The sequence below is a fragment of the Scylla paramamosain genome, chromosome 26 (assembly GCF_035594125.1).
Source record: "Scylla paramamosain isolate STU-SP2022 chromosome 26, ASM3559412v1, whole genome shotgun sequence".
NCBI classification, from domain to species: Eukaryota; Metazoa; Arthropoda; class Malacostraca; order Decapoda; family Portunidae; genus Scylla; species Scylla paramamosain.
In genome coordinates, this window is record NC_087176.1 from 536,770 (window position 1) to 550,000 (window position 13,231).

General features: G+C 44.4%; 1 long non-coding RNA gene across 1 annotated transcript in view; it reads right to left on the bottom strand.

Annotated features, from left to right (window-relative positions):
* Positions 1–10,401: 10,401 nt before the first annotated feature.
* Positions 10,402–13,231, bottom strand: part of LOC135113532 (uncharacterized) — a 51,730-nt gene continuing 48,900 nt past the window's right edge. Inside the window, exon 5 of the long non-coding RNA XR_010274869.1 lies at positions 10,402–11,453. This is a non-coding gene — a long non-coding RNA (uncharacterized LOC135113532). The remainder of the gene's footprint in view (positions 11,454–13,231) is intronic.

The window sequence follows — 13,231 nt, forward strand, 5'->3', positions numbered from 1 at the left end:
TCTCTCTCTCTCTCTCTCTCTCTCTCTATATATATATATGTTTAGCTTAAAAATTACACTTGGTTTTACGTTATTGTAAATTCCGTTTCACTTGCTCCACAATAACCATCTCTCTCTCTCTCTCTCTCTCTCTCTCTCTCTCTCTCTCTCTCTCTCTCTCTCTCTCTCTGTGTGTGTGTGTGTGTGTGTGTGTGTGTGTGTGTGTGTGTGTGTGTGTGTGTGTGTGTGTGTGTGTGTGTGTGTGTGTGTGCGTGCGCACGCGGTTCAGACTTTTATTAATCTCTCACACGTTCCAGCAACACTCGCAGCAGGACCACCCGTGAAATTGTTTTAATACGTATCATTACTGTTCAGCAGCTTTTCTTATTGCACCGCGAGGAGGAGGAGGAGGAGGAGGAGGAGGAGGAGGAGGAGGAGGAGGAGGAGGAGGAGGAGGAGGAGGAGGAGGAGGAGGGACAAGCAGGAGAGAGAATACGAGGAACAGAACGAAGGTTGACACTAGGAGGAGGAGGAGGAGTAGCAGCAGGAGGAGGAGAAACAGGAGGAGGAGGAGATAGGCAGGAGAAAAACGAGCAAGAAAGTGAAGAGCAATGTGGAAGAGCAGAAGGAGATAGAACAGGAGGACGGAATAGGAGGAGGAGAAAGATAAGAGAACAGGAGGATGAGGATGAGCCTAGGGAGGAGGCGGAGGAGGAGGAAGAGATGGGATGGAGGGAGATGAGGGAGTAGGTGGAAGTAGAAGGGGAGAAACATAAGAGGGAACATGAGGAGGAGGAGGAGGAGGAGGAGGAGGAGGAGGAGGAGGAGGAGGAGGAGGAGGCAAAACCAGACTGACTGAGAGAATTGATTAATGGCCACAAAAGAATCACTCGTCCAGGAAATATGATCCTAAGACGGCCCTTCCCGATAACCTTTTTTTATTCTCTCTCTCTCTCTCTCTCTCTCTCTCTCTCTCTCTCTCTCTCTCTCTCTCTCTCTGAGCCATCCATCTTGTTTCATTTCTCTTGGTTTCATTTATTCTTCTATTTATTCATTTTTCTATTCTGTTTCCATCCTTTTTTCTTTCTATTTTTATCCAATCACATGTATGTAAAAGATTACCAAGTATAAATATCTCTCTCTCTCTCTCTCTCTCTCTCTCTCTCTCTCTCTCTCTCTCTCTCTCTCTCTCTCTCTCTCTCTCTCTCATTTCCCATTCCATTCCCTTCCTTTAATTCTATTCTTTTCGATCACAAGTATAATCTCTCTCTCTCTCTCTCTCTCTCTCTCTCTCTCTCTCTCTCTCTCTCTCTCTCTCTCTCTCTCTCTCTCTCTCTCACTCTAGCACTCCTCCCATTCCATTCCCTTCCTTCATATCTAAGTTTTTCGATCACATGTATAATTTGAAATCCATACATACGTCCACGATGAATAACGTATAATGTGTATGTATTGTATGAACGTATGTGTAATGAACGTACAATGTGTTATGTATGTGTCTGAAATGAATGATGATGTATAATGTATGATTCTAGGAAAGTGATTCTCTGTGTAATACAAATTGAGATGAATAAGTAACAGTCGCCCTTTGATGTCCTCCTCCTCCTCTTCTTCTTCTTCCCCCTCCTCCTCCTCTTCTTCCCCCTCCTCCTCCTCCTTCGTCTTGCCTTCCCTATTCTTAAAATTATTCACGTCCTTTCTCTTCTGCTATTGTTCTTCTTCTTCTTCCTCCTTTTCCTCAAAATCTTAGTCTTCAAGTTATTCATGCCCCTTATCTTCTCCTCCTCCTCCTCCTCCTCCTCCTCCTCCTCCTCCTCCTCCTCCTCCTCGTCGTCGTGAATAAATAAGCAAGACACACGAGTATCTTTCTTTCATCACCTCATTTCTCCTTGCTATTATTTTCATTTTTTCTCTCACTCTCTTTCCTCATTCTTCTCTTCCTCCTGTTCTCCTGCTTAACTTATCTTCGTATCTACATATTCTCCTCTTCCACCCTTCAATTCTCTGTAATCTCATATCTTATTTTCTCTTTTTATTTCTCTTCGCCATTTCTAAATCATAATATTATTCTCGCTTTGCCATGTTCCAAATTTATTTCGTTTATAATTCACATTTTTATTTCCATCCAAGCTTTTCCTTTCTTATCATTTATATTACTTCCTTGTCCTCCTTCCTTCTTTCTTGCCTTCTTCTCCCTTTTCTCCTCCATTTGCATATTAATTTCTTCACAAAGCGCCCCCCCCCATCTCTTCCCCATCTCTTCCTCTCCCTATACCATTTCTCTTCCACACAAAATATCTTTACTTCTTCTATCTCTCCTTCTATCTTCCTATCATTCACTGTCACAATTTCTGCTACTTCCCACAATCACCCTCATTACTACACCCTCCTCTTCCTCTCTTTCCCATTCTTCCCCTCCCTTCTCCCTTCCTCACCTCTTTACTTCTTTCTATCTTCCTCTCTATCATTCAATCCTCCCTTTATTCCTCCTTTTCCCATAATCATCCCCGTCACAACACCCTCCTCTTCCCCTCTCCCTCCCCTCCACCCAAAATTGTTACCCATTCCATTATTTTCTCACCCTTTCATTCACTCTAATAGCATTCCCCTTCATTCCACATTGCGTTTGAACCATTTCCTGTGTGTGTGAATTGTGTGCATAAGCCTGTGTTGTGACGGGAAGGGAAGGGAAGGGAAGGGAAGGGAAGGGAAAGGAAGGGAAGGGAAGGGGAGGGGATGGAGTAGGTTAGAATAGAATAGAATAGTATGGAAGTGAAGAAAACAACAATTAAGGGAAAGAAAGGAAAGAGAAGGAAAGGCAAGGGAAAAGAAGGAAGAGGAAGGCAAGAGGCGAGACGAATTGCTGGAGGAGAGAAATAAGAAAAAACATTAACAGAAAGGAAATGGAAAAAGAGATAAGAAGGATGGAAAGAACGTGTTACCTGAAAAAGAGAGAGAGAGAGAGAGAGAGAGAGAGAGAGAGAGAGAGAGAGAGAGAGAGAGAGAGAGAGAGAGAGAGAGAGAGAGAGAGAGAGAGAGTCAATGTCACAAAATGTTATAATCCAGGTAAGAAGACGATCAGAGAGAGAGAGAGAGAGAGAGAGAGAGAGAGAGAGAGAGAGAGAGAGAGAGAGAGAGAGAGAGAGAGAGAGAGAGAGAGAGAGAGAGAGAGAGAGAGAGAGTCAATATGAGTCACAAAGTATTCTAATCCAGGTGAGCGGGGCGTGGGGGGCGTGAGGGGGCGCGGCCAGGTAAGGAGGTCCCTCAGGTGTGCGGCGCGGACACACACTCGTTCATCAAGCAAATTGGCAGGTGTTACTGGTCCCTTACCCCGCCGATACCATTGGAATTACTTAGCAATCTGAATTATAAACCAGCTGAGAATAACGTGTCTCCCCCCCCCCCCTCTCTCTCTCTCTCTCTCTCTCTCTCTCTCTCTCTCTCTCTCTCTCTGATTGTCCTCTTACGTGGATTATAATATTTTGTGACTGATATTCTCTCTCTCTCTCTCTCTCTCTCTCTCTCTCTCTCTCTCTCTCTCTCTCTCTCTCTCTCTCTCTCTCATAATTTCCTTTTCCCTTTCCATATATCCTTTTCCTCCTCCTGCAGTTTCTCTCCCTTTCCTCTTTACCTCCCTTCCAGTCATAAAATTATACACACAATTCTCTCTCTCTCTCTCTCTCTCTCTCTCTCTCTCTCTCTCTCTCTCTCTCTCTCTCTCTCTCTCTCTCTCTCTCTCGCTACTTCCTTCCCTCACATTTCCCTCTTTCTCCACCAATGCATTTATATTACCATTCTAATCTTACTATAAATATGAAGACGGGTGGTGATGGTGTTTGGTGGTGGTGGTGGTGGTGGCAATGATAGCAGCGATAAGGGGAAGGGAAGCAGGGAGCAGAGGCAGCAGAAGCAGGGAAGTGGCAGGGGAAGGGAAGGACGGTCAAAGGAGGAGGAGGAGGAGGAGGAGGAGGAGGAGGAGGAGGAGGAGGAGGAGGAGGAGGAGGAGGAGGAGGAGGAAGGACAGAGTATGATAGAGAAAGAAGGATGAGATGTGAGAGGAGAAGGAGAATTGGTACAGGAGAGTGAAGAGGTAAGAGGGATGGAGGATGATAAAGGAGGAGAAGGAAGAGAAGAGAATTGGGAGACCTGAAACATGACCACCACCACCACCACCACCCTGAAAATATCACGGATTCATAACTGCCTGAAAAGTCCATTGGGGAGAGAGAAAGAGGAAGAGGAGGAGAAGGTAGAGGTAAAGGGTGAAAGGAAGCGACTCCAGACCTCCTCCTCTTCCTCCTACTCCTCCTCTTTCACTGCGACACGTAACTGAAGGGGGAAATCCATACGGGGGAGAAAGAGGAAGAGGAGAAAAGGAAGAGAGGAAAGGGGAACGAGCTAAAGAGTGAAGGGGAACAAACGGTTCAAAACTTCCTCTTCCTCTTCCTCCTCTTATTCCTCCTCCTCCACAACCAAGCCTAACCACTGTGACACGTAACAAGGGGAAAAATTAAAAGGTTTCTAAATTTGTCTAATTTAGAAACTGGCTGTCTGGCTGGCTGGCTGGCTGGCTGGCTGTCTGTCTGGCTGGCTTGACTGACCGGCCGGCTGACTGGCTGGCTGGCTGGCTGAAAGGCTAACTGAATAAATACTGGTTGGCTGACTGACTAGCTGACTGACTGGCTGGCTGAATGACTGACTGGCTGGTTGGTTCGCCCCTTGCCCAGTATGGCTGAGTCACGGTCTGTTCGTAAACATGAAGACTGCCGCCACCACCACCACCACCACCACTACTGCATTCCAATACTCCCCCTCATTTCCTACTCTTCTTCATCATCCTCCTCCTCCTCCTGCTCGTCCTCCTGGCCGCCACACTCTATTAAGGCCTCCACTCTCATAGGCACAAGAGTCGCTATTATTGCAAGGCGACTTTCCTTATATGCCGCCCAGTCTTCCGCGCCTGGCATTTGTGAAGCCCTTTTTTGTTGTGAGAGAGAGAGAGAGAGAGAGAGAGAGAGAGAGAGAGAGAGAGAGAGAGAGAGAGAGAGAGAGAGAGAGAGAGAGAGAGAGAGAGAGAGAGAGAGAGAGAGAGAGAGAGAGAGAGTGGGGAGGACAATAAGAAAAAAGTTAATGAAATTAGAGAAAATACTAAAACGATAAATGCAAAAAAAATATAGAAATCAGACCAGAGAGAGAGAGAGAGAGAGAGAGAGAGAGAGAGAGAGAGAGAGAGAGAGAGAGAGAGAGAGAGAGAGAGAGAGAGAGAGAGAGAGAGAAATATATAAAGCCACGGGTGTCTCGATAGGCGGGGAGATAAGGAAGCTGGAGGAAGGTCAAGCGAGAAGGATGGTTGTGGCGGAGGGAGATTAATCAAGAGAGAAAGATTAGCCCCCCGCTCCCCCCACCTCTCTCTCTCTCTCTCTCTCTCTCTCTCTCTCTCTCTCTCTCTCTCTCTCTCTCTCTCTCTCTCTCTCTCTCGCTTCCTATCACTTTAGACGAACGGAAAAAAGTTGACAACCCTCAGCCATCAATAACAAATGGAAAGTTGAGGAGGAGGAGGAGGAGGAGGAGGAGGAGGAGGAGGAGGAGGAGGAGAAGATATTGAATGCAAAAATAAGTGAGCTGGAAGGTAAAAAAAAAAAAAATAATAATAATAAATAAATAAAATAAAAATGGTTCCCCCCAAAAATGACATGAACAGAATTTCCATGAAGGTCCAAAAGTCAAGTATTTTCTTTATTTTACGTAAAAGAGAGAAAATAATGAGAAAAAATGTAAGGAAAATTTATAAACAAACATTCCCAGAAGTAAAGCGGGAAAAGAAGGGAAGAAGACGAAAGTTTTAAAGAAAGAGGATGAGAGAGAGAGAGAGAGAGAGAGAGAGAGAGAGAGAGAGAGAGAGAGAGAGAGAGAGAGAGAGAGAGAGAGAGAGAGAGAGAGAGAGATGGAAGGGAAAGAGCCAGCAAAAATATGCTTAAAAGTGGTGAGGGGAGAGAGATAGAGTCACATAGTTGAGGTTAAAGGAAGGTTGGCAGAGGGAGAGGAGGGAGAGGAGAGAGGTAAGTGGTGTGGGAGAAGTATGGAGGAAGGAGAGAGTGCACCAAGCTGAGGTAAAGTGAAATAAAAATGCAGGGCGGCAAGCAAGCAACACATGTATTAGAGAGAGAGAGAGAGAGAGAGAGAGAGAGAGAGAGAGAGAGAGAGAGAGAGAGAGAGAGAGAGAGAGAGAGAGAGAGAGAGAGAGAGAGAGAGAGAGAGAGAGAGAGAGAGAGAGAGAGTAGGACACACGGGTGGAGGAGGCAAATATTTGAGGTCAGGGGACAGGAAGCAGATGGACAAAAGTGAAGGGAGGGAGGGCATAAAAAGGGTGATTTAGTCCTAAGTTCAAACTGAGGCCAAGGGAAGAGGAAGTGGGGAATGAAAGGAAAGGTGAACGTGTGAATTAGGACGTGAAAAGAGTAAACGACGACACATTGCAGACTGAAATAAGAAAAAAAAATAATGAAAAAAAGAGATGACTGTAACAAGATCAGATACTTAAAAGTGGAAATGCAATGAAAGAGAAAAAGAAAAGATGAATACATGAATTAAGACGTGAGGGAAATAAAGGAAGAGATTTTACATTAACATGAATGAGAAAAAAATGAAAGAAACATCACGGTAACAAGATTAAATAACAAAAAGTAGGAATGTAATGAAAGAACAAATGAGGAGGAGATGAAGATACGTAAAAGCAAACGCGAGAAATGCAAGGAAAGACGAAAACGTGAATGAAGATAAATGAAGACAGACAAATGAAGGAAGACACATCACACTAACAATAAATAACAATAATTAAGAACGTAATGAAAGAAAAGACGATCGTATATGAATTCTGACGTGAGAGGAATGGAGGGAGAGGCATCAAGGTAACAAGAATAAACAACGATAGGCAAAAACTTAGTGAACGGATGAGCAGAGACAACCAGAACAAGAACTTCAAGACCTCAAAATTCAACAGCGTCACCAAAACATCACAAAGCCTCAGAAATCACCAGACCCACAAAAACTATCAACTTAACATAAAGGTTCACGAATCAGAACAAATTCGCCCAAAACAAAATAGCGGATATTAATGCAGAGAAGCTCAATGCAATAGTGGAAGGGCGCGGCAAGCAATGAATGGCCGGAGGAGGCTGCAAGGCGCGCTGCTCTCTATCCCGCCGCCCCTCACACTAAAAGCCTTTGAAACTCTCCCTCTAATTGGGTAATCATTAAGCAACAAGGCTCCCATTGGTCCATTTGGCACTTAGGGGAGGGGAGGGAAGGGAGGAGCAGGAGGACTGAAGACTGAACGATGGTACTGGTAGATTTGGTAGCAGTAGTAGTAATATTAATAGTAGTAGTAGTAGTAGTAGTAGTAGTACTGTAATAGTAGTAGTAGTAGTAGTAGTAGTAGTAGTAGCAGAAGCAACAGTAGTAGTAGTAGTAGTAGTAGTAGTAGTAGTAGTAGTAGCAGAAGCAACAGTAGTAGTAGTAGTAGTAGTAGTAGTAGTAGTAGTAGTAGTAGTAGTAGTAGTAGTAGCAGTAGTAGTAGCAGCAGCAGAAGCAACATTAGTAGTAGTAGTAGTAGTAGTAGTAGTAGTAGTAGAAGCAACAGTAGTAGTAGTAGTAGTAGTAGTAGTAGTAGTAGTAGTAGTAGTAGTAGTAGTAGTAGTAGTAGTAGTAGCAATAGTAGTGGTGGTGGTGGTGGTGGTAAAAGTAATACAAGTAACGGTTGATTAGGAGGAGGAAGAGGAGGAAAAGGAGGAGGATTTGGAAGAAGAGGAAGAGGAGGAGAGGATCAGTGGTACAAGGGCACGGAGGACGAAGAGTACTGTGAGTTGGAGGATCAGGATGCGGGAGAGGGAGGAGGAGGAGGAGGAGGAGGAGGAGGAGGAGGAGGAGGAGGAGGAGGAGGAGGAGGAGGAGGAGGAGGAGGAGGGGAAGACCGTATTTCCTTAATGAGTGTCTGGAATTAGGTATGTCGCCTCAAAGTTGGAATTTGAATAGTTAGTGCTCGGAGTGGAATAGTTGGGAATTTGGAATGATGGGAATGGGAGTGGCTGGCCGGGGTCCCATTCCAGGCTGGCTCCTTTGATAAGCTGCGAAGCCCTGGCCACAGAGGGACTGAGAGAGAGAGAGAGAGAGAGAGAGAGAGAGAGAGAGAGAGAGAGAGAGAGAGAGAGAGAGAGAGAGAGAGAGAGAGAGAGAGAGAGAGAGAGAGAGAGAGAGAGAGAGAGAATGACTGACCGAGTTACATATTCGTCCCCCCAAAAAAATCTTGAACTACAGTACGTATAAAAAAAATAAATAAATGAAAGTAGAAATTAAAGCCACTTCGAAATTACCGCTGGAGCCAATAAATAAATAAATAAATAAATAAATAAATAAGAGTTAATTAGAATATATAATTAACCATCAATATCAGCATGGAATAAATTAATATATCTACTTTAACACTCAAGACAAAAGGAAAGTAAGATAAGAAAATAAAAATAAATATGAAAACTCAAGAGAAAAGCTACTCAGATAAAAAAAAATAAAAACAAAAACTGAAGGAAAGAAAAAAAGAGCAAATACGCCCCGAAAACCTGGAAAAAGCCACTCAGATAAAGGGAGGAAAAGAGGAAGCAATAAAGAGAGAAAAGAGAGGCAGGAAACAAAAGGAGAGTGAGCCGCGGGTTGCCCACGTTTGGCCCGAGTCGTAGCACGTTCAGAAAGGCATTACCCCTCTCCCTCGCAGATTACCTCTCTCTCTCTCTCTCTCTCTCTCTCTCTCTCTCTCTCTCTCTCTCTCTCTCTCTCTCTCTCTCTCTCTCTCTTACCTCTAAACGATCATCTCTTCTCTTCCTTCCTTTCCAACTTCATATTTATTGCTTTCCTTTTGCTCTCCTCCTCCTCCTCTTCCTCCTACTGTCTCTCCTTCCCCCTCAGTCTTACATATCTATTTCTTTTACCTCCAGTACACTCCCGCAGCCTCTTCCCCTTCCTTCTCTCCTTCCTCTTCCATCCCATTCCTACTCCTTGCACTTTAACCTTACACTCAGCTCTCCTCCTCCTCCTCCTCCTCCTCCTCTATTCCTCGACCTCTTCCATCTTTTTCTCCCTGCACTTCAGTCTCACACCCAGTCTACTCTTCCTCCTTCAGTCCTCTGTCCCTGGTCTCCTCCTCCTCCTCCTCCTCTTCCTCCTCCTCCTCCTCCGCCTCCCAGTTCGCAAAGGGCCGCGGGGTCCCAGAGCGGGCAGGAGGAGGCGCACGGCCGCTCCTCTTCATCACAAACTTCTTCAGTAGGAAAGTTGGGGAGGGACACAGCGTTTTGATGGGCCCTGGCGGTGGGGGAGTTGTGGGCGGGGAGTCACCTCTCTCTCTCTCTCTCTCTCTCTCTCTCTCTCTCTCTCTCTCTCTCTCTCTCTCTCTCTCTCTCTGGTGGGGGTAAAGTACTTTTTTGTGGGTGTAGTGGAGTAACTTCATGGGTCTCTCTCTCTCTCTCTCTCTCTCTCTCTCTCTCTCTCTCTCTCTCTCTCTCTCTCTCTCTCTCTCTCTCTCTCTCTCTAACTTTCTCACATTTGCCATTCAAGTCCTTTTAAAAGACAGATACACTACCCTGAATTCGTGCACTTTCTCTCTCTCTCTCTCTCTCTCTCTCTCTCTCTCTCTCTCTCTCTCTCTCTCTCTCTCTCTCTCTCTTGCTTCCAGGCACTATTAGGAGTTCTCTCCCGCAACAGGTCTCCGAGGGACTTGTAGAGAGGGAGGGAAAAAAGGAGAGGGAGAGGGAGAGAGAGGAAGATGAAAAGGGAGAGAGGAGGAGATAGAGAAGAGACGAGATGACCCAATTGGGAAGCGAGGGAAGAGGGGAAAGCTTAGGAGGAGGAAGAGAGAAGAGGGATGAGAAAAGGGAAGAAGACAGGGAGGGAGGATTAACTAACGCCAATCTCTCTCTCTCTCTCTCTCTCTCTCTCTCTCTCTCTCTCTCTCTCTCTCTCTCTCTCTCAAAATAACTTATCCATTTACTTAAGTAAATACCCACAATGATGTACTTCACACACACACACACACACACACACACACACACACACACACACACACACACACACACACACACACACACACACACACACACACAGAAGGTAAATTAATTTCCGCCGCTCTTATCAGTTTTTTCCCTTTTTTCTTCCCAGGTGAAGCTTAGCCAGAGGGTGAGTGAACAGCGACAATAAAAAAATTTCTCTCTCTCTCTCTCTCTCTCTCTCTCTCTCTCTCTCTCTCTCTCTCTCTCTCTCTCTCTCTCTCTCATCGCGTGATAGTCTCATGTTACACTATTTTTTCCCCCTCGCTTATTCTCAGTTATCAAATTGCCTTCTGTCCTACATCCAGTCTTCCCCGGCTCATCTATTTTAGTCCTCTTTTTTTTTTTTTTTTTTTCTCCCACGTTGAATTTTGAGCGGATTACTTCATTCGGGAATATACTGAGCAACTTTCAACATCATTTTGCATACACGACCAGCTAGCTGCAGCATTCCTTTATTTAATTCATCCCCTTGTGTGTGTGTGTGTGTGTGTGTGTGTGTGTGTGTGTGTGTGTGTGTGTGTGTGTGTGTGTGTGTGTGTGTGTGTGTGTGTGTGTGTGTGTGTGTGTGAGCGCTAATCTAAGCTCCACATCCTCTCGCATTCCCAACAAAAGATCATTCCTGCACCGTCAGTCTTGCCGCCGCGTGCGTTCATTTCCCCGCTCATTCCCCGCTCGTCGGTCATTCCCCGCCCGGTAAAAGTGCCGAAGAGTCCGCGCAAATCTGGCTTAAAACTCACAACTAACAATTTGAATACATTATCACTTTTAATTTGTCTCCATCTCGCGCGCCAGTCCCGCTCCGCTCCCTCCCATTCCCCGTCTTTCCTAGCCTCGCTTTTGCTCGTTATTTGCGTTTGTTTGTACGTGTGTGTGTGTGTGTGTGTGTGTGTGTGTGTGTGTGTGTGTGTGTGTGTGTGTGTGTGTGTGTGTGTGTGTGTGTGTGTGTGTGTGTGTGTGTTCTGATTAAACTTTATATGTCTGTGTGTGTTCATATAATAATTTCCGTCTTTTGCTTGTAATCTGCGTTTGTTTATGAGTCTGTCTGTGTGTGTGTATTCTTATTACTTTTCGTGTGTGTGTGTGTGTGTGTGTGTGTGTGTGTGTGTGTGTGTGTGTGTGTGTGTGTGTGTGTGTGTGTGTGTGTGTGTGTGTGTGTGTGTGTGTGTGTGTGTGTGTGTGTGTGTAATTTCCGTCTCTCTTCATACGACTTTATTTGTACGTTATTTTTTTTCTTTATCTGAATTTCCGCGTTTTCCTTTCTAATATACAATGATAACAATAATAACTCCACTATCAAGAGGAAGAAGACTTGGCAACACTGTACCGTATGATGTTGATGTGGCACAGTGGCGGAGGAAGAAGCAAGTAGACGCCAACGCTTACCTGGAAAGATAAAGAAAGGTACAATTAATTACAGGTAAGAGTAGTAGTAGTAGTAGTAGTAGTAGTAATGATAATAATAATAATAATAATAATAATAATAATAATAATAATAATAATAATAATAATAATAATAACAACAACAACAACAACAAGAACAACAACAACAACAAAAAACAACTACCACTACCACTACCACCACCAACAACAACAACAACAACGACACCAACACCAACCACGAAACCACCACCACCACCACCACCACCACATAACAAAACCTCACCTCATCATGTAACTGACAAAATGCAGGTGAAAAAAATCTCGTGTATTTTCCCACCAGGTAACAAGACGCCCCCTGTGCCTCTCCCCTGTGTTCCCTGCGCAGCCACTCACCTCACAACCAGTTTCTGACACACCTGTTTATCAGAGCACTCCGCCGGACACTTTATGCCACACTGCCCTGTCCTGTATATCTTGCACTCCAACCCACTCTAATTTACGTATACACAACTTTCTTTCATTATTTAACACTGCCCTTGCTTCCCACTCTTCTGGTTATCACTACACTCACCCATCACTCACCACACTTAAGCTACACTCACACTTTCATTATGTTCATTCAATACACTCCCAGTATGTATATCTTAACGTTCTCATACATTTACACTTAATTCTATCTTAATTTATCAGGCAGTTCACTATGTATAATTATTTAGCATTACTCTAGCCCACATTCACCACTGCATTATATTCGCATTTACTCATTAATGCTCCATTATTGTGCCTCATCTCACATTTGCACTTAATTCAGCCTCACATTTATCTCTGGGTTCAGTGTGCATAATTATCTAGTATTACTCTAACCTACATTCACCACTGCATTATATTCACATTTGCTTCTTAGCGCGCACACTTCACCCAACATTTACTCCCCCACACACGTGCTACTTCCTTGTATCTTTCTCATCCCTGTTCACTTCGCCTCTCACACCTGTCTCAAACCTGTCAATCAGAGCATTTCGTTCAACACCTTAATATTACTACTTTCGCCTCCCCATTATTAACTCGCATACACTTCCAACACTCAAAACCTCTCGTGTATTAATTCCATTCCCGCCAGTAAGGAAACGCACCGCCCTTCCTCTCACTCGTCTGTGTAATTGCAACTCTCAATGATACTTGTGTCCCCTTCAGGTGAAATCTCCTTCAATATTCAAATCAAACAAGAGCGGCTAATAATCCTCGTCTTAATAACTTAATAACTTCCATGAAAGTCTTTGATTTAAACACTTTTTTCTTCTATCCCTCTCTCCCTTGCTCTCTATCTCTTACTCTCTGTCTGGCTAAGGTTTATCATCACACATTTCCTGTTAATATACGAGTTTAACACATTAACACACACCGCCTATCGAGGCTGAACGCGTGTGCTTCTCATGTCTCGCCCCACAACCGGTCTTCTTCACGCCTCCCGTCTTATCCACGCGCTCCTATTTGGATTAAACGTTTTGCTACACTTTGTGCGCGCCTTTAACTTAAATCTTTCGCTCCTGAATTCTTTAAAGACTCTGTGCTTTTTGCGTGGGAGTTTGTTTTTTACTGTGAATATCTGATGGTCTTCTGGTATGTATTCTTTTTAGCTGTTTCGCTTCTCTCTCTCTCTCTCTCTCTCTCTCTCTCTCTCTCTCTCTCTCTCTCTCTCTCTCTCTCTCTCTCTCTCTCTCTCTCTCTCTCATTTGATTTATGTATTTGGTGTGTGTGTGTGTGTGTGTGTGTGTGTGTGT